Below are 23,621 nucleotides of genomic sequence, written 5' to 3'. Positions count from 1 at the left end.
AAACGATTCCTTTTTGTTCATTGTTAGGTAATTTAGGTCCAAACTTTTAAAAGCAATTAGTATGTTTTATTTCTTTAATTTTCACATTTTTGTCTCTCTAGCATTACTGCCTTATTTTCTTTGGTTTTAAATCACTGACCACAATAAAAACAGAAGTCCTACGAAAATTTATATATAGTTTGTTCTTTTTAGCGTTAATTTTTTTCGGTCTCTCCTTTTCTCGGAACTTTTAAATTTAAATAATTTATGCGATTTTTTACAATCTCAAATATTAATGTATAGTTGCTATACGAAGCATATTTAAATACTTTTTTGTATTCTTTTTGAACAAAGAGAGTACTCGAACTTTGTAACTTTGTCAAAATTTTCGTGTTATACCATTTAAAAGTCCCTTAATGCTGAAAACTTCTAGTACAATAACAATAGTACCAGAACGATAATTATTAGTAATCATATCTGTGAATACTCCATTAAAACAAATAAATTCGCGAACACAATTCTAGTACTGGAACTGTAGTGGTGCTTATACTGGTTTACTTAGAAAAATGCTGTTCGACTAGAAAAACGTTTACCGGTGCCAACTTCCTTATCAGGATTTTCTAGTTTATGTGATACACCGCTGTTTATATCATATCAATATATACAGTGAAAACAATACACAAAGACTAATTGTGTTCTTTGTACTATTATATCGATTTTCTTGACAAAACATATTTAGATTTGTCCAAATTCGATACTTATTAATATATCACTAGCACGTAGTTGCAAGGAAATAACTCTACAAAATTAAAGAAACTTGATTATCTCTTTAATGTCTTTGAAGTCTTGCCCACCACCTTCTTCTTCGTCTACATATTTTTATTTTTCCTTTTGTTGCTTTTAATGACACTCATAAAAAAAAGGTTTAACACAGAAGATTGACAGCAGAAGACTGAAAAAAAAATATTTAAGTACGAGGCTTGTTCAATTGCGTTTCTGTAAAAAACAACACTTATGCAAAAATTAAAATTTGGAAACTCAAGAAAAAATGTCCAGGTTCAATTAATTTCAAATCTTACTTTTACTAAGATATTCATTGGAAGGAATGTGGATATCAAAATAATTGTACAAGTTGATTTCATATTTTTATTGATATTTTAAACAAACATCGGCAATAACTTAGCAAAATATATTGGAAAATGAACATATATGATATCCTCGTAGAAATAACAAAAAATTCTATGATGTCTATTCACCACCAATGCTATTATCATCGCTTAATAGTTCTAAGACTGGAGTATGGTCCTTGGTTTCCCGGATGCCGGTTCTCGATTAAGATAAAATTCTTTATTAAGAGGATTCTTGAGATATTTAGTTAACTCCATTAGATCGCGAAACTTTGATTGACATTTTATTTTTTGCGTTATTTGGTATCGGAGTTATTTGTTTTGTTGTTGTTTTTCCAGTAATGGTGTGGAACGTCCATGGGCCGTGATAACTTTGACGTAATAAAACTTGTAGAGGATACTTCTCAGATATTCGGTACATTCTTGCTGGTTTGAATGAAATTTTTGGTTTTGGTTTCTTTCAAAATAAATCCTTAAAACTTTCGTCCATAAGAAACCAGTCAGTTTCTTTCCCAGTATTAACCACTTTAAATGAACAAGGTTTTGACCTTAACTGCCAAATAAGATCATATCATTCTTCTGGAGTATCAACAACTACTTTTTTTTTGCACGAGAAATGAGACTAAAGTCACTATCGCAAGAGAGGTATAAATGTCCTTGTATTGGATAGATATGTGTTATCTCTGATGGTAATTTCAGTACTTGCCCCAGGATATCTGAAAAGCGGATAAAGATGTAGTTTTTTCTTCTGACCCGGGCAACCATCAGAGAAAAACCACATTTCATCCATTTTACCGAGTATATGATCTTTTAGATAATAAAATATCATGAAGTTACTTCATTTTGACCACCTTTAGCCATTTCTTCCTGATAGGTATATATATGGACATCAATGCCTCCGATGTCGTGTACACCAAATATACAGTACCAAAGTTGTCTGCTGTAGATAACTTTATTTGTAGTCAAATGGGGTAGCGCAAGATTTTGCACAAAGTCAAAGGCTATTGCAAATTCATTATTACTATGCTGACATTTATATTTAATGTTTCGTTTTATATCATCATCGTTTAATCATAAAATACCTCTGCTTTAGCGTGATGAAGGTTTCTTACTTGAACGATATTACCTAAACAAATCCTCCATCCATTCCTGTCCGTTGATTCAGTCCTCAATGCACCTGTTCACAACTTATCATTAGCCTCCTCTCTTCCACTGTTAAATTTCGACACCATTTTTTGACAGTTGGATACGCCAAACTTTGATAAATAAAAACGAAAAAATTGGTAAAATTCGTCACCAATACCCCGAACCGAGACACAGATTTCTACCATGTGTTAGGTCTTTTGGACTCATAGAAAAAAATAAAAGGAAGAAAGAAAGAATATATCTACCGTCAGAATATATAAAGTTAGTTGAACTAACTTCGAAAAAATTTAATGTTTTTCCTGTAAAGCAAAAGATGATCCTAAACTTTTCGGACCATTTTAAACAACTTTTTAAATCAGTCTCCAAAGGGACAAAGAAAAGAAATGTTTGCTATATTAACCTATGGATAATGAGGTATACAAAAAATTATCAGTTTATTGAATGCTCTTGGAGTGGATTTGTTATTTCCACACATTTTTTTATGAATCAAAAAGGAGATATAGCATTCTCAATGCCTAATAACAAAGCATTCTCAAAACTCTTGGATATAAACCTTAAAAAATCAGGGATTTTAGAGAATAGTACGAAAATTATGTACTTACCTTTAAATGACCAAGATCCCAACTGCATGTTTGAAAACATTACTTTTAATGCCGGACACCCAAATTCTGGAGATGAAAACGAAGATCGCGATAAAAGTAATGTTGTTCTGAAGCTATTTTCTTGTGGCATTTTAAATTAATTACTATTTAACTGGGAATAAGCCACAATTAAAGGTTAAAATACGTTTATTGACGTTTCAATTTCCACTTCGGAAATCGTTCTCAAAATACAAACATTAGTAAATTAAACAAATTTTGTTTTTGTTACTTAGTGAAAAATTCTTCGAATAATTTAATTTTATCTGACTCATCTATATTGACAATTCAGACATACATTATACATTTTAAAGTAGACGACTTTAAAATGATATTGCCAATATTGTTGAGTTGCGTTCCTGGGACGACTTTACTTATAAGATAGTTCATTCGATTACATGAAATCAACTTTAACTTGAGAATATCCGTCAGAAAAGATCATAACATGTAATTCGTCTTTAAAAAGACAAATACATGCCATGATGACAGTAAAATTCTCCTGTTAGTGATTCCATAGTAAATTATGAGGGAAAAACCAGGAAAAAAACCTCATAATACTATCCCGACATGGTAAGTATTTGATCTTGCATTTAGTTTACCTTCAATAAATACCAAATTCCGATTTTATATGTTTGTTATTTAAAAAATATAAATGATGTATTCTCTATATGTTACTGACTTACCAATACTGGTATTTTCTTTTTAATAACTTCCTCTTTCAATATGGGTAACCAGATCCTACTACATTCTGCCGAGGAATTCGCGACACAATTGGTCTCATTTAGCATAATTAGAGCCGCTTCTTTGATTTTTCTCTTTTTACCATCCGTTTCTTTTAGGACTATATTTGAATCATTCCATTGAACCCTATGTTCATTATCCCATGCATGTTTACATATTTGAGATCTATCAAATTCTCTATTTTTAATATAGGATTGATGTTCACTTATTCTAACATTTAATGGCCTTGATGTTTCACCTAAATAAAACTGATCGCATTCACAAGGTATTTTATAAATGCAATTCTTTGTCCTTTCTTGTTCATTGTTAGGTTTGGTTTTGGACAAAATAGATCTCAACGTGTTTGTTGTTTTGAATGTTGTTGAAATGTTGAATTTATTTCCTATCCTTTTAAGCTTTTCCGATAATCCTTTTATATATGGTATTGTTATTTTCCTCGTATTATCCCTTGTATATGCTGTAGGATCTCGTTCCAAGTTGTTTTGTTCTATTCGATCGATTGTTGAAAATTCCTTATTTATAAACGATAAAGGATTTTAATAAAACAGATGTTAACAAATGTTTCTCCTCCAAGAACGAATTTTCGTTAGAACAAGTAATTTTGGCTCTATCGTATAAGGATTTAATGATTCCCTTTTTAATATTAATATTGTGATTTGATTTGAAATTTAAATATCTGTTGGTGTGTGTTGGTTTTCTATACACCTGAGTTTCGTATCCAGTATCGTTCTTAGAGATTAAAACATCCAGAAAAGGTAATCTGTTATTATATTCCTTTTCCATGGTAAATGTTATAGTGGAGATATGTAGATGATGTGTTCTCAATATGGCCTCATGGATCAGAGTTGTTGGACACATTCCTAAATGATATAAACGATAAAGAAGAGACTATAACATTTACCATGGAAAAGGAATATAATAACACATTACCTTTTCTGGATGTTTTAATCTCTAAGAACGATACTGGATACGAAACTCAGGTGTATAGAAAACCAACACACACCAACAGATATTTAAATTTCAAATCAAATCACAATATTAATATTAAAAAGGGAATCATTAAATCCTTATACGATAGAGCCAAAATTACTTGTTCTAACGAAAATTCGTTCTTGGAGGAGAAACATTTGTTAACATCTGTTTTATTAAAAAATGATTATCCTTTATCGTTTATAAATAAGGAATTTTCAACAATCAATCGAATAGAACAAAACAACTTAGAACGAGATCCTACAGCATATACAAGGGATAATACGAGGAAAATAACAATACCATATATAAAAGGATTATCGGAAAAGCTTAAAAGGATAGGAAATAAATTCAACATTTCAACAACATTCAAAACAACAAACACGTTGAGATCTATTTTGTCCAAAACCAAACCTAACAATGAACAAGAAAGGACAAAGAATTGCATTTATAAAATACCTTGTGAATGCGATCAGTTTTATTTAGGTGAAACATCAAGGCCATTAAATGTTAGAATAAGTGAACATCAATCCTATATTAAAAATAGAGAATTTGATAGATCTCAAATATGTAAACATGCATGGGATAATGAACATAGGGTTCAATGGAATGATTCAAATATAGTCCTAAAAGAAACGGATGGTAAAAAGAGAAAAATCAAAGAAGCGGCTCTAATTATGCTAAATGAGACCAATTGTGTCGCGAATTCCTCGGCAGAATGTAGTAGGATCTGGTTACCCATATTGAAAGAGGAAGTTATTAAAAAGAAAATACCAGTATTGGTAAGTCAGTAACATATAGAGAATACATCATTTATATTTTTTAAATAACAAACATATAAAATCGGAATTTGGTATTTATTGAAGGTAAACTAAATGCAAGATCAAATACTTACCATGTCGGGATAGTATTATGAGGTTTTTTTCCTGGTTTTTCCCTCATAATTTACTATGGAATCACTAACAGGAGAATTTTACTGTCATCATGGCATGTATTTGTCTTTTTAAAGACGAATTACATGTTATGATCTTTTCTGACGGATATTCTCAAGTTAAAGTTGATTTCATGTAATCGAATGAACTATCTTATAAGTAAAGTCGTCCCAGGAACGCAACTCAACAATATTGGCAATATCATTTTAAAGTCGTCTACTTTAAAATGTATAATGTATGTCTGAATTGTCAATATAGATGAGTCAGATAAAATTAAATTATTAGAAGAATTTTTCACTAAGTAACAAAAACAAAATTTGTTTAATTTACTAATGTTTGTATTTTGAGAACGATTTCCGAAGTGGAAATTGAAACGTCAATAAACGTATTTTAACCTTTATTTGTGGCTTATTCCCAGTTAAATAGTAATTAAAAGTAATGTTAGTGACTCTTTTTATACTTAAAATATTTATTTGATTATTATATTTTCATTTGCGTATTTCATTTGCAATAAAAAATCCAAAAACATGTCTGATTTTTGGGACATAAAAGAGTTAACTCCATGTTCTCAAAATAATATTTTTGCGTTTACAATTTGAATGAAAAGCAGTGATTGAACAAATAAAGCTTGTCTAATGTTTCTCTAGAAGGAATAATTTCATTGAGCATAATTTATTCACATTTTCTAAAAATATTATTTTTTTTTTTATTTCCCAACACTATAAAAAAGTGGAGTTGCCCGGTTCTGGCACAAGGTCTTTAATTTATGATTGATAACACTATTTTTTTTTAATAGGGAATTTACGTTAATTTTCCATTGTTATTGTTATGTCCTCAAAAATCAGAAAAATTAAATGTTTTTTAAATTATATCTAAAATATAGACATATAATTTTGCTAATCACCAACACGCCTTGGTAACAAGACCACCTAGTATCTAGGCTAAGAGCCAATTAGTGAAAACTGAATTGCAAAAAATTAGTTTCGAGGTCACCGATATTGCCTAAATAGCCGCGGAGCCATAAAAATACAAAACAGACAAGCCGGTGCCTCTTGAAATATGTAATTGGTCAGTGATGAACGTCGCTCCGTGTGCGTCTTCTCTTTCTTGTTTTTCAGCGCTCCTGCATATACTGCTCTTAGCAGTGGGCCAATGTCAAGGCTAGCTTCTTCGATGACCCACCTATTGTATCTTGCGGTCACTGCATTAAGCACTTGTTTAATAATACAAAATTATTTATATTTTGTTTAGAAGACTAGTGCTGTTTGACAACAATATACGTTCTTGTTTATATTTAGAATATATATTTTTAGATAACAGATTTTTTTATTTATTTCTGTGGATTGAGTTCTGTTGTTCATTTCCCAGGTTTTCTTAATATACTCTACCTCTTTTATCTTTCTCTACCCAAAAATACCTTCTCCTTTTTCTTCTTATAAAACTAATAAATGCTGTTTGTTTGAAATTTGCGACCAATACCGAGCAATACCTTTTAATACATTGCCTTAGAGAAGGTATGCAATCCAAAGTTTTCGGAAAATTTTAGATTTAAAAGTATTATGGGTAGGAAGCATTGGATCAAGTTGCCATTGGAAACCAAAGTTAGTTAACAACTTAAACGATATAAACAATGTCAGTTTTGACAAATAAGGTTCGTTAAGATGTACAAACTTTATATTCGTCAATATTCGTCAAAGTATTTACTGTTTAGTTGGACATGTACCAAAACGCGATATTGTAAGAATTTTTAGTGCTCAATATATTACTGTGTCAACGATTTACCAGACAATTACAGAGTGCGAACATGGTATACAATTCCTTAATTTGCTCAAAAGTGGAAGACTAAGAGTTTAAACTCCTGCTCGGGAACAGAAATTAATTCACAGTATGGGGAACCAATCAGGAAAGTCTTTGCAAGTACACACCAGCCCAGTTAGAAAAAATTCCTAGATGTTACCGTGCATTGCCGTGCAACGACGGATTTTATACACGCAATGTACAAGATGCACCGGACGAAGTTAGGTTTAAGGAAAAAGTGCCGATAAAATTTTAATATGGTGTATTATCTCAGATAATACCTTAAAATGATAAGATCCTTCTTCTCATGGACAATCGGAGAATAATGAAAGGAAAAAACGAACAAATGTATAAACAAATACAGAAAGAAATCAGAGTAGCAAAAGAAGATTTTTATTAAAGAAAATGTGAAGAAATAGAGCAATTGCAGGCAAAACATGATATTTTTAATGTACATAAAAAAGTGAAAGAACTTGTAGGTACACAAAAACGTAAGCAGCCAAATACCCTGCATAATGTCAACGGAAACATAATAACAGAACTAGAAGAACAGTTGAAGACATGGAAAAACTATATTGAAGAATCCTTTGCAGATGATAGACAACAATCTGAGCTAAGTAACATACAAGGAGACAAAGGTCCAGAAATAACGGAAGAAGAAGTAATGTACGCACTAAAAAGAATGAAAAATGGTAAAGCCCCAGGTCCAATGAAATACCAACGGAAATCCTTAAACTAATAGAAAAAGACTCGATTCACATTTTAGTTGAACTTTCCAATAGCATTTATACATCAGGAAAAATACCGCAAGAATGGCTTTTATCCACCTTTGTTATTATACCAAAAAAGATAAATGCCAAACAATGAAGTGATTACCGTACAATCAGTCTGATGAGCCATGTACTGAAAATATTCCTGAAAATTATACACTCTAGAGTACACAGAAAACTGGAAATGGACATCAATAATACCCAGTTTGGATTCCGAAATGGACTTGGAACAAGAGAGGCGTTGTTTGTACTGAACGTTATGTCTCAAAGATGTCTTGACATAAATCAAGATGTATTCATGTGTTTCATAGATTACAACAAGGCCTTTGATAAAGTGCGGCATGATCACCTAATCAGACTCCTGACAGAAAAGAATTTAGATAAACGAGACATCCGACTAATAGCAAATATGTACTACAATCAGAAAGCAGTAGTGAGAGTAGAGAATAATACCACTGAAGAAATTGAAATAAAGCGAGGTGTGAGACAAGGGTGTATACTGTCACCAACCCTGTTTAATCTCTATTCCGAAGACGTAATGAATAGAACACTCTCTGAGCAACCCGTAGGTATTAAAATAAATGGTGTTAGATTGAACAATCTGAGATTTGCCGATGACACCGTTCTGATCGCAGAAACACTTGAAGAGCTTCAGACATTGGTGAATAAGATAGCAGACTGCAGCGAAGAATATGGACTATCTTTGAACATAAAGAAAGCTAAATTTATGGTAATATCGAAATCAACACAAAATGTTTAAAATTTATATTTAAATAATGAAATTATCGATCGAGTTAGCAAATATAAATATTTAAGCATTTATATATATATAAATTCTTATATAAATATATAAGAATAGAAAAAGCCAGATCCATATGCACTAAAATGAAGAGAGTGTTCTGCGGAATAGATTTGAGCCTTGAAATAAAACTTCGCCTGATGAAATGTTACGTACTTTCTGTGCTGTTCTACGGAATGGAGTCATGGACGTTGAAAAAGATTGATACCAAAAAATTAGAGGCATTTAAACTGTGGATGTATCGCAGCATCCTGAGAATATCATGGACTGAGAGAGTCACAAATGTCGAGGTCTTGAGAAGAATGAATAAAGCAAAGGAAGTCATATTTACGATCAAAAAACGAAAACTGCAATACTTGGGACACATTACAAGAGGCAAAAGATATGAACTGCTTCGAATAATTATGCAAGGGAAAATAGCAGGAAAAAGGTCCATAGGAAGAAGACGAAACTTCTGGCTAAAGAATCTACGGGAATGGTATAGCTGTAGCAGCAACGAATTGTTTCGGTCAGCAGTTTCGAAAATACGTATAGCCCTGATGATCGCCAACCTTCGGAACGAAGATGGCACTTGAAGAAGAAGATTATCTCAGAAGCTGTTGTTTTACAGCCGTTTGTTGGGCGTGTTCCCGGTGAAGCTCTTAATGCTGACAATTACGTTGACAGGTGTCTTACAAAGCTTGTTCAATTGATAAATACTCATCACCCCAATGATGAAATCATATTTTGGTCCGACCTAGTGTCATGCCATTACGCCAGGAGAACGAACGATCGAACGAACGACAACCCTCCAAATCTGCCTCAGGTGAGACCTATAGAAGATCATGAATGTGTTGCTTGTGTGAGTCTATTTTAAATAGGTAAAAAAAATAATTAGACTTACTCACAATCAATTTAATTTTACTACCAAAAAACGACCGGTTTCGCTTACTAAAATTTCCAAAGCATCTTCAGGTCAAACGGTACAAAGTAAATTACATGCTGAAATTATAAAAAGCCCATATTAGGGTGCTGTCTTATAAAGATATAGATCAAAAAAGTTATAGTAATTATGCCAATATTACATGTCTGTGTTTATTATTATGCATAAAACTAATTTATCAGACAAAGTAAAACCCACAAATTGGTAAGAGATAATCTATTGAATTGTAATAAAGTAGAAATAAACAAAATACTACTTACAAGCCGGTACAAGAATTTTTATGTAATGATTCGTGATACATAGTTCAAACTATCTTGTATTGCTGATAATGGGTGATCTTCGGTCAATGTTGTAACTGTCTGACAATTAACGAGGAAGTTTCTTGAGGGGAGAGATGTTAACAAATGAAATAGGAGTAAGGTATATGTGATTGTTTGTTAAATGAAAGAGTGATGTTTTATATTATTTAAATTATTAAAGTTATTTATATTTATTCAAGAGATATATTTTAGAAATGTGTGTTAATTTATTAAAATTTTTTACAGAAAGAGAACAGTTATATGACAATGAATGAAATTAATTATACTATTTTGTGGGTGTGCAATTTTTTTGACTTGTAATTATCAAATTTTTTGGATAAAAAGTATTTAATTTCTGTTTTATCAGAGAATTGTGATGTCAAATAATGTTAAAATTACAAAACTAAAACACAATTAGGGACAAACAGAACACGATTAAAAGGACAAAACAGACATAAATCTTTTAAAAAGGTACCTTATTGGCACTGCATCACTTGGTAGGAGAGGAACTGGTAAAAATTTAGTTTTTTTGTTGTCTACTAGTATTTTAAGAGGTAAATTTGACAAGCTAATGTAGGTTAAAGTGTGACAGTTCTTCTTCTATTTCTAAAGTTAACTAAATTTGAAGCCAACAGACCTTAGTAGTTAAACAATTAAATGAAAATAAAATTGGAAGCTAATATGTATACTAGTGGCATACTTTTAACAATCACTAGATGAATTAAATTTAACTTTACAATTTAAATGTGACAATCGAAATAATTGAAATAATTTTTATTAAAAAAATTTGGAATTTTTTTTAAAAAGACAGAATTACAAAACAAACTTTAGATAAGTATTTGGTAACGAAATATTTATCCAAATATATAATAAATATACAAATTAAAAAAAAAAAATTTTGAAAAAACTTCTTGTCGGCGTGGATGAGCCATCTGTAATGGTATGTTTAAAGTTTTTATTTTAGTTTTATTATATTAATGTGGAAACAAGAGAAATAGATAAATTGTTTATAGCAACAAGTTCCAGAAATTAATTGAATTATTAATAATTAATTAATAATGAATAGCACATCAGTTACCGGCAATCATGCATCATGCCTATATCCGGCGCTCAACTGTCATATACCAGGGTTGCGAACCTCATTATTAATTAATTAATAACTCAATTAATTTCTGAAATTTGTTGCTAATATAAACAATTTATCTATTTCTCTTGTTTCCACATTAATATAATAAAACTAAAATAAAAATTTTAAACATACTATTAGGGGAGGATGGGGCATTGTGAACCATCTAAGGAAGATATGCACATACTGTTAAACCAGAAATGATTTTGTTTTGTTTAATTAATTAGGGACGTTCATTAAACATTTAACTGTCATTTAGTTGCAATTGAAACATAATTTATTTAACGTATTTTCAACAAAAAAATGACAACTGACTATATGTCAAAAGTTCACATTGCCCCATAGGGTGGCGCAATGTGAACTACTGAGGAAAGTCACACTATTTCATTATCTAATGGCTATGTTTGGTAAATAAAATCAAGTAAAAAGAATTTTTTATTAAAAATACTTAGAAAACCGGTAACAGAACATTAGTAAAAATAGACACATGTTATATTTATTCAGAAATACAAAATTCACACTGAAATTCTTCATCATCTTCTGGATCTATTCCCGCACATGCTTCATGAGCCCATTTCAGACAGGCCGAGCAACGTACCCATCCTTCTTTATTGGCTGATGAGGAGAACCACTCGTTACAGTAAAAACATTCAGCATCTTCACCATTGCCATCATCTAGTACTTGATGGTTACATTTATTTTTTTTCTTTCCCTTACCATCTTTGGAAGGACAAACTTTTATTTTTTTGTTACTTCTTTCACTATCTTCGTGCTTATCATCATTTATTTTTTTCTTAGCTTTTTCCTTTTTCATTGTTTCTATTGCCTCCTTCGTGTTTATTTCAAGTTCTAATTCTAGCTTATACGGACTAGATGTCAGTACAGCCGTTTTACCTTTTTTGGATTTCCTCTTTGGTTCCATTAATTTACTTCTCTTTGGCAGAGGACGAATGTCTTTAGGGCTGTTTGCTCCAAATGAAGTTGTTGCTCTATTGTGTGCAGGGGAAATTGTCAATTGAAAATCGTTACCAGTATGAAGCTTTGCAACTGAGGTTGAAGCAATTACCTCATCTTGACTTAAGTGAGGCTCTGCAGTTGAAGTTGAAGGAATTGCCTCATCTTGACTTGACACTGGTAGACTATTATTCTCCAAATCTCTTTCAGTCGTAGCAGATGGTGCAAAATCGAGGTCTGTAAATATATTGGGATCATAAGGTACTATCCCACATTTTTTAAAAGCGTTAATAGCAGTCAAAGGTGTTGCAGCTTGTAAGAAAGCCTCACCAAAAATTTTAGAGATTTGGAAAGCTGTTACCACTCTGCCTGGGTTGCTATTAAGAAACTATTCTAATGCCATATCATAATATCGTGCTAAAGGAGCCATGACACCAACATCGGTTGGCTGCATTCGATGGGTGGAATGTGGAGGCAAACAAATGATATGTACATGTTTTTCCCTAGCCAAATTAATTACTTCTGTGTTTTTTGTATGGCTGCTGTGTCCATCCAAAATCAATAAGATTTGATCGTCTTCACTTGGTTTCGTTTGTTGAAGAAAATGTTGAAACCATATTAAAAAGAGTTCACTATTTATCCAGCCACTATCGCTACAGGCGCATATTGAACCTGGAGGTGCACCAGCTTGGAGTTCAACTTTCATTCTCTTTCTTGCAAAGATTAACATCGGCGGTATGAAGATTCCTGATGATGACATGCAAATAACGGCTGTTGTTATTCCACTTCTATCAGCAGAAGTAAGCCGTCCAACTTGTTTCCGTCCTTTATGCGCCAAGATTTTACTATTACATTTGGGGACTGTACCTAGACCTGTTTCGTCACAGTTAAAAACACGCGTTGGATTGACATGTTTAAAATCCAAAGTAGCTTTATACAGATCAAAAAATTGTTTTACATTGTAACGATTAAAAGCTTCAGCTCTTGCAGCAGATGTTGATTCGGGTTTACGTAATGAAAGCCCTGGGTGCCGTTTTCGAAATCCGTACGCCCAATCTAAACCTGCAAGTGTGTTTGTTTTATTATATGGATGGTCTATGTTATTTTTTTCGGCTAACTGAAAAGCTAGGTGACGAAGATCAAGCAAAGTAATTCCGTATAAATGCTTCTCCATATCTAAGATATAATTATACAATTCTTCTTCCTGTTCCTTGGTAAAAACCGTTTTGTAGAAACCTAGACCCTTTTCGTCAGGAGAAATTCTTGTTACTTTTTCTTTGCATCTGCGAATTAACGTTGCTTTCGGGATACCATAAACTTTACTAGCTTTTAAATGGCCCATTTCCCCAGCTTTAACTGTCCGGATAGCATTCTTCAAGGCAACAAGAGACCAGGATTGTTGCTTAGTTTTCCTCACATAATTTCGTACCATTTCTAACTGCAAAAGAAGCATATAATTAAAAAAGTGTCAAGAAAATATAATGGGGCAATGTGAACCACTCCTAGTCCACGTTGCCCCATGCGTAGTACACATTCAAAATATGGAAATTAACGTACCAGTTCACAACGTATCAAAAGCAAATCTTAATTATTAAAAGCACATTTTACAAGTAACACCACAGTATCAAAAAGTTAAAATAATCATGTCTACTTACCGAGAAATTATTAGTCAAAAGTAGTAAATTCCTTAGATCAGCAGAGACGAAACACGTGTTTTTAATTATAACACGTCTGAACGTACTCCCCGTGCGTTCACACTCATACTAAAAGTAGATAAGATGTCTACGCATATTTGTAGTAGTTACTAGATGCAGTGTTGCCAATTTTAAACAAAATAACCGATGTGGTTTACATTACCCCCATGGTCCATGATGCCCCATCCTCCCCTACAGATGGCTCATCCACGCCGACAAGAAGTTTTTTCAAATTTTTTTTTAATTTGTATATTTATTACGTATTTGGATAAATATTTCGTTACCAAATACTCATCTAAAGTTTTTTTTGTAATACTGACGTTTTAAAAATTTTTTCAAAATTTGTTATATAAAAATTATTTCAATTATTTCGATTGTCACATTTTAATTTTAAAGTTAAATTTAATTCATCTAGTGATTGTTAAATGTATGCCAATATTATACACATTAGTTTACAGATTCATTTTCATTTAATTGTTTAACTACTAAGGTCTGTTGGCTTCAAAAACTAGTTATCTCTAGAAATAGAAGAAGAACTGTCACACTTTAACCTACATTAGCTTGTCAAATTTACCTCTTAAAATACTAGTAGACACCAACAGAACTCAATTTTTACCAGTTCCTCTCCTACCAAGAAATAATAAGCCCCCTTTTTAAAAGTTTTATGTCTGTTTTGTGCTTTTAATTGTGTTCTGTTTGTCCCTAATTGAGTTTTAGTTTTATAATTTTAACATTTGACATCACAATTCTCTGCCAAACAGAAATTAAATGCTTTTTATCCAAAAAAATTTGATAATTACAAGTCAAAGAAATTGCACACCCACAAAATAGTACAACTAATTTCATTCTTTGTAATATAACTGTCCTCTTCCTGTAAAAAATTTCAATAAATTAACACACATTTCTAAAATATATCTCTTGAATAAAAAATATAATTAACTTTAAAAATTTAAATAATATAAAACATCACTCTTTCATTTCATAAACAATTACAAATACCTTACTCCTATTTCATTTGTTAACATCTCTCCCCTCAAGAAACTTCCTCGTTAATTGTCAGACAGTTACAACATTGATCGAAGATCACCCATTATCAGCAATACAGGATAGTTTAAACTATGTATCACGAATCATTATATAAAAATTCTTGTACCGGCAGGTAAGTAGTATTTTGTTTATTTCTAATTTATTACAATTCAATAGATTATCTCTTACCAATTTGTGGGTTTTTACTTTGTCTGCTAAATCAATTTTATGCATATTAATAAACACAGACATGTAATATTTGCATAATTACTATAACTTTTTTGATCGATATCTTTAAAAGACAGCACCCTAATATGAGCTTTTTATAGTTTTAGCATTTAATTTACTTTTAACCATTTGACCTGAAGATGCTTTGCAAATTTTAGAAAGCGAAACCGGTCGTTTTTTGGTAGTAAAATTAAATTGATTGTAAGTCTAATCTATTTAGTCTATTTCATAGTAATCTAGTCTATTTCTTTTGCTTATAAAAGAGTTTTGAGCTGTTTTGAGTCAAATGGTGTATAATAATAACTAGGAAGCCCAAAATGAAGATCAGCTAAGGCAAAGAAATTTGCAACAATTTCATGAGATCGACTTAACAGTCCAAAGGCTTATTGTACATGCAAGACCAAATTTACGTGCCATCGAAGATCACGGACCTATTTCTGTTGTATAAAAATGCAATATAAACCTTAATAAATATACTTATGTCCAAAAGTTTGAAATACGTACAAATAATATATCTACGCCTATGGTGGTTTTTAAACTGTTGTTGATATTCATTCTAAAGCGTTTGTAAACATTTTGGTCACATTCAATTTATTCGCGTATTTACACATTATTTCAGTCTTTACATTAGTTTAAATTTGATTTGACCCGTTTAAAAATGCCTAGAAACGTGATATCTTATTTTGACAGATCTAGAGTAATTGCTTTATTATAACAGGTCTTTATTCAAAGTAACATCGCGAATATTGTTGATGTTACTTAAAGTGCCGTATCGAAAATTAAAAAAAAAACAAGATAAAAATGACGTGAAGGATCGCCTCAGAAGTGGCAGAAGTCGATGTACAACAGCAACACAAGATTGGCAGATAACCTTGATAGCTCGAAAAAAGAGTCTGGAATCTTCAATTGGTATATCCAGAGAAATTGCTAGGCTTCAACCACTGAATATTTCACGGCAAACCATAACACGCAGACTAAATGCAGTAAATTTGTATAGAACAAGACCCTTACGTGTTTCCAAACTAACCAACCAACACAAAATGGGAATGTTGAAAATAGTGCATCATACTCCTAACTGGAATAACATGATGTTCTCTGATCAAAAATTGGCTTAGTTTTTGATACGCGAAGAACACTGGAGGGTCCCAGGACGACAAGCCTACTAGAAACAGCCCAACTGCGTGTTCCATTTGAAGGTGGCAGCATTATGGTTTTGGGTGGTATTATGAGTGGTACACGGACGCCACAACTGGTTCTGGAGTGAAAAGTCACTGGTGCTGTGTACATCGTGGAGGTTTTAAATCTTGTGATAAAACTATTTCAAGGGGCTCTAGGTGATGCATTTGTATTCGCACCTCCTCATCGAACAGCCGCAGTACAAAATGTTCTGGAATAAGAAGGAATATGCACATTACAGTGGCCCTTGAATTCCCTCACCTAAACGTCATTGAACATACTTGGGACATTCTCAAAACACGCTTAAAGAATCAAAGCAATCCCCCTATTATACTTCGAAAACTTAAAGATGCTGCTTGCGAAGAATGAGAGAGAATTTCGTAAGCCAAACTCGACCAGTTAATCGGCAGCATGCCAAATCACCTACAGGCATATATAAAGGCCGATGGAGGAAATACTGATTATTAGTTTTATTAAAAAATATTTTTATCTTATTAATTTATTTTTAAATGTAAGTGGTACATTTAAGCTTTTCACTCTAAGAGATTAAATCATTTTTTTGCATGTTGTTTATCTGTCTCTGTGATTTATTTAGTAGTGATTATAATTGATTAACTATTCAGAGAAGTTCATATATAAAAATCAATAAAAAATTATTCCAATATTCCAAACTTTTGGACATATGTGTATATAGACTTAATTTCCTGTATTTAGTTAATAAACTAAACTTAATTTACAATTAGAAAATACATATTTAGTTTTTCCGAAAGCTTTAGGGGCATTCGTTATTCAAAAAAAAAACATTACGAAATTTATATATATTGATATGATATAGGAGAATGAAAAATAGTGATTAAAAATAATTTACAAGTTATATATTGACACAATAATTTACAAGTTATATATTGACATGTTTCACATGACCATTATACTACAAAAGTTGTATCTCATTCATATAAGAACACTGTCATATTTTAAATATATTCATTCATTTTCCACCAATATTAAACAAAATTTCTATAACTCAACCTTCTACATGTGTCTATTTTCTATTTTCCAAGTACCAAATGTTGAATAAACATAAAGGGCCTAAATATAAAAATCTCTTTTTCATTATACTACCACACACATGCATAGTTGGTTGCCTAACTATAACCACATTATCTACTCTCCACATTTCACCTCATACACATAAAAATCAATTTTTTAAAAAACAACAACATTGATGGTTGATACTGTTATATTATTTAATATCAAAAAATCTATTACTTTAACAATTTAATTAACGTTGGCTTTTGTCTTAAGTAGACACATACAGTTATATTGACTACTCTGTTACTTGTTCCGTCCTAACTTGTCAACATTGTCATTTCAATCAGTTGCTTCCATTAAGTCCTCGTAGACACACCGTCTCAGGACTTGCAACTTCAACGTGGAGTCATATGTCGCCATGTTACCTAATCCAACGGTAACTTTAGCATCCTAGCAATTTATATAATATAATGTAAAACAAATGTAACTAAATTTTTGTTAACGGGTTTTTACCCATGTATTTAGTGGCTACACTCATGTGCACCTAGTAAGTATTAACCACACTTTTCATTAACCTTAGTCAAAATTTTAACTTCACGTTCTCTTTAATTAAGTGGTTATATATTTTATAGGACACTGATGATGGAATAATGGATTCCGAAAACGTTTTGTCTATAACAACCCATTTGGGTTTTTAAAAATTATATACCTTTTACAAAGGATTTTTAATAAATTTTTTATATATTAGATATTAAAAGTAGTTGGTTATTTTAATAAGTTATATACTAGAAAATTTTATAAAAATATATTTATGTGAGGGCATTTTTAAGAAATTAGCATATAATAATTGTAAAAAGTTGTATTTTAGTAATTATAATGTGGTAGATATATTTAAGTGAGCCATGTGACTAGGCAACCAAAAATACTCTTTAAATTGACAGATAGGAATTAATAAATTACGAATATAAAGTGGGGTTATAATAATAATGTTAGTTTAAAATGTTTAATTTATATATATACTCAGTGACATTAGAAGTGTTACACCCAGAAGGAGTAATTTCTTGAACTTCATTTTTTGGCAACAGAATGACTATATTTAGAATATGCTATGATAACAATACCAATGGTTTATCTCTTCTACTTTTTGTAAAAATAAAGTTTTATCTTCTAAATTTTTTTCTGAGAGACCGACTTGTGAAAACCGGTTCGTATAGAAATTTTTAGTTATTGTTCCTCAGTCTAATTGTATTCAGTGTAAGCAAATGCCTCAAGTTCGAATAAACCATAATTACCACCATTTTAGCGATTTTGACAGGGGTAGAATTATTGCGTATAAAGATATGGGTTTGTCGTATCGCGAAATTGGCCGTCGTGTTAATTGTACGGCAATGACGGCTATGCGTGTCTGTCGTGTGTGGACAAACTAAGGTAGAGGAACACGAAGAAGACCAACTGGTCAACCAAGTCGTACCACAGAGCGCCAAGATAAGTGCTTTAGATTACTGGCTCTCCGAGACCGTTTTGCTACTGCGCGTCAAATTGCTGACCAATGGTTTGGAGTACTACGTAGACCTGTTAGTATGCGTACACTATACCGTCGTATTCGAGCCTTTGGACTAGTTTCATTCCGCCCATGACTAGTGCTTCCTTAGATTATGGACCACGGTCATCAACGTTTGAATTAGTGCAGAGAACGGCAGCATTGGGTCGCAGAATGGCGTAATGTAGCATTCAGCGATGAATCACGATTCTGTTTAGGAATGCATAATGATCGTAGGATGGTAAGACGCCGCCGTGGAGAACGACGAGATATCAGGTTTGCTGTTGAGAGGCATGTATACAGGACAGTTGGAGTAACGGTTTGGGGGGCTATTGCCTATGGTAACCGATCACCATTTGTGTTTATTCGAGGCAATATCACAGCTGCGCGTTATGTTGAAGACATCTTACAAACCAGTTTACTGCCTTATCTCGACGGCCGTCGAGACGTCCGTTTTTAGCAACACAACGTGCGTCCCCATATTGCTCATCAAACTATGGACTTTTTCCAAGAAGCTGGCGTTAATGTGTTGCCACGGCCGCCTCGTGTTCCGGATTTAAATCCTATCGAACATGTATGGGATATGATGGGAAGGAGACTGTCCACTTTGCACCATCCTGCACAGACTCTGGCACAGTTAATACATGAAGTTTAAGTTGCTTGGAACGAGGTGCCACAAGCAGACATTGAACATCTCATTTTGTCCATGCCTAGACGTATACAGGAGTGTATTCAGCTACGGGGTCGCCAAACACATTATTAATTTTTTTTTGATTACTTGTTAATAAAAATTCTTGACAACGTTATCGTTTCATTCTTGATGTAAATCTACCATGTTGCCAAAAAATTAAGTTCAAGAAATTATTCCTTCTGGGTGTAACACTTCTAATGTCACTGAGTATATTTACTGATTTAAGTGTTTTTTCTGATCTGAAAAGCCTAAATGTCAACAAAATTATCAATAGAACATTAACGAATTCTCCAGAATGCAGAATTTGACCTTTGTTTATGTTGGAACATTCTGGAATAATGATTATGTCGGTGGATCAAACAGATATTTTTTTCGAGAACATCCATATAGAAGAAATAGAACTAAATCGAACATGATTTCTTACCAGATGGTTCTGGAACATCCGAAAAGATATAAATACCCGTGATTTGGATTCAAGATGGCCAGTTTATTATGAAAGTAGAAGATAGACTCATTTAGTTAGTAAAGTCAATTGTTCAGAATTTTCAAGACAGTCAATCAGTTACAAATAGTCCAATTGTTTAATTCAATTCAATTTTATAAGAATATCAATTTAAAGAGAGTTTATTTTAAATTTACATTGGCTAGGTTAGATATATATGTGTGTTTCATAATAGTTATAATAAAGATAATTTAAAAAAGTACTTACAAACTAATTCTTTGAGAACCGCGATAAAAACCCTATATATTATAATATTAAAAATACTCATTGCTCATCATTCAAACAAACAATACATCATAACAATATATATATATATATATATATATATATATATATATATATATATATATATATATATATGAAATAAATATTCATCAAAAATACTGATTTTTCTGATTTAAAGCTCATTTCTAAACTTATTTAAACTCTATGTAGATATCAAAATCTGATTATTTGGTTTTACTTTTTCACACACACATGTCATTTGAACGTATATGTATATGTTTTGAATTCGATATATGTTTCAGTAATTATCGAAATCACATATATTGACTCTTGTGTAAGCAAACTTTTCTAATAAGCTCAAACCGATAGATGAGTTCATCTGCCTGGAAGCAAATCCGATGATGTAATAATTTATTGCGCGACGGGCCGACGGGGTATACCGATACAAACTACTTTATATAATTTGACTTTTCCAATAAACTTTAAATTTAGGAAAATAGCTTTACACTAAAACTTTACCTATAAAGTGCATTCGAACAAGGCGTTGCATAAATGTAGATAGTTTTACGGTCCATGTGGTTTCGAGTAACTCATGAAGTTAAATAGTGTCTCAAACGAACGCCTTTGTAATTGAACTCAACACCAATCCTCCTTTGTTGTCGACTACTGTTAAAACGAGATAAGTTTAATATTGTTCTGGAGCTTTTTGCTTGTGATATATATTACTTTTTAAATTCTTGTTTTTAGATTCGTATTTTTAAAATGACTGTTTAGATGAAAGGTAAAATATTTCTGGTTATCTAAACACACAGACAGAGATCCACATACAAACACACACACACATACATACACCCACGCTCTGTGCATATGTATGTTTCACACTAGTAATCCGGTTTTACAAAAGGGCATTTCACACTAGATGCGATTAATCTTGTTGGTAACACAGCTAAGGACGTGATCGCAGGTACCATATGGAAGAGAAGTACAAAGAAGTATCTCACATCGTAGTGACATAAAAACCAACAAAATATATGCATGTGCACTAACAGAATATGCAGTAACTCGGAAACATGAGTTCAATTTGGAGGATTTTTGTATTTTGACAAAAGAAAAAAACCTTGCAAAACGTGTTTTCTTGGAAATGTGTTTCATACAATCTAGTACATCTTACATAAATAAATAGTCTGACATAAATAAATTGAGCAACATTTATTGATATTTAGTGGAAAAACATCAAAAATAAAATAAATATTTACCTCTACATATTCTTGTATGCATAGGCATACCATTAAGACAGGTTTAATAATTAAAAATTAAAACTACCCAATATGGGCCTCTTGTTTCTTGAAAATAAATACAATATTTAGAACAACTAATTATATTTTAATCACATTGTTTTTTCTTTCTGTTCTCTATGTATCAGAGTTAAAACACACTATCAAAAGATGTCATGAAATAATCTAAGTTTTACTATCCCGACCAAAAAATTTTTAGAATGTATTGTCCATTATTATATTTTATATTTGTGTTAATGTTGAGTGTCAAAGTTTCTTTTAAATAATCTCAACGAGTTCGTTGCACTGACAAATTGTGATATTTTGTAAATATTTACATATTTTTTTATCTATATTACAGTGTCTTGAAAAAGGAATAAAACAATTTCGAAAGCTTGACGAAAAGTCAAAAGAGTGTTTCTCTAACATCTCGGCCAACCTTTTGACTGCAGCCCTAATAAACTGGTATTTTATATATATATATATATATATATATATATATATATATATATATATATATATATATATATATATATATATATATATATATATATATATATATATATATATATATATATATATATATAACCGAATGTTGGTAACCATCATGGCTATTTTTACTTTATTGATACAGAGTTCGAAGAGATAATGTATTTGGAACCGTGTTAATCAAACACGTAGGTAAATCTCTTTCGTCAAAATACCAAAACCGAGTAAAAATAGCATTTACCAAAAACAATTTCCAGGCCCAGCATTATACAATAGTAATTAAATGACTGTATGGGAACGGCCCTCTTACATCCGGTTTCTCAGATAGATAATACATTGCAAGGGGCGGACTCTAATATAAACCATACACAACAAACTCTTGGAAGAATCTCTGTCTTTATTATTTTAAAATCACTTAAGATATCTACTACTGTATCCAAAAATTAAAATATAACTGTTAGAAAATGCTGGTCGCCAAAGCGTCTGGGCCCTTTACCAATTTTTTTAAATATTTACATAGACTAACACTTCGAGCGAATTTTTGATGATTTTTACCACCCTATGAATTTATTCCACGATACCATGTTTTCTAAAACCCAACTAATAGTTCGATAAAACATTATTATCATTTAAAATACACTCTTGTCTTCTCAGTAAAAGCCGTTCAAGCATTTTGGATATAATAAATAACAAGCTAATTGAGCGATATGAACTCGCGTAGTGGGTAGGTATTTCGTTTTGGAATGAGTAGATTGGGCAGCTTTCCATTGGAGTGGAAAGTAACCGGCTTTTGATATTGACTTACATATACAGGGTGGTGAATCGTCAAACGGGCCATAGGAAACTCAATGAAAAATTCTAAATTGTTGAATTCCTGCTTCCCGAATCATTTTACACCAAAAGGCATAAGAAACTATTTTTAGAAAAAGAAAAGTTTAGTAGAAAATGTACTAACATTGGTTCGCTATTCCCAGTCCGAACTGTCTAGTGAATTAAGTAATTATTTTTTTGCGAAGTTAGTTACTTTTTGACAGACTAAAAGTGGCTGGAAATTACTATACAACCAAGCACACGTACTCATAGCCAATATTAATAGTAAATAAAATAGAACTTTGCGAATTACCGACAATCAATATTTATTTATCTGCACTATATAATAAATAGTTATGTTAAATTATAACAACTAAAATATATTTTTTAAATATATACTACCCAAAATTTAATGGGTTTAGTCTACACTTCCAATATTTAGAATAATTCTTCTTTGTTTTAAGAAAGAAGTCTGCAATAGTAGTATACTTGAGCTATTAATACTGAGAAGTAGGAATTGTTGTGTTGTAGGTTTCCGACAATGAATCTGTCAAAATATGCCCGAGCTAAGCGAATGAAGTATAATAATAATTTTACAAAGTACTATTTATTGTTTAGTAGTAAGAGTAGTATTTAGTAAAATTTATCGTTAATAGTTTAATCATAAAATAAAAATATTGACAATTCAAAAATTGTCAAACATCTTACATCAATATGATCAAACGCAACACGTCA

The 23,621-nt window shown here is 31.6% G+C and overlaps 1 protein-coding gene across 1 annotated transcript in view; it reads left to right on the top strand.

Annotated features, from left to right (window-relative positions):
* dy (transmembrane protein dusky) overlaps nt 1-23,621 on the top strand; it is a 196,520-nt gene that overhangs the window by 15,064 nt on the left and 157,835 nt on the right. The gene's annotated exons all lie outside the window — the stretch shown is intronic.

The sequence above is a fragment of the Diabrotica undecimpunctata genome, chromosome 1, assembly GCF_040954645.1.
Source record: "Diabrotica undecimpunctata isolate CICGRU chromosome 1, icDiaUnde3, whole genome shotgun sequence".
In the NCBI taxonomy this organism is placed as follows: domain Eukaryota; kingdom Metazoa; phylum Arthropoda; class Insecta; order Coleoptera; family Chrysomelidae; genus Diabrotica; species Diabrotica undecimpunctata.
This window is presented reverse-complemented; position numbering and strand designations above follow the sequence as displayed.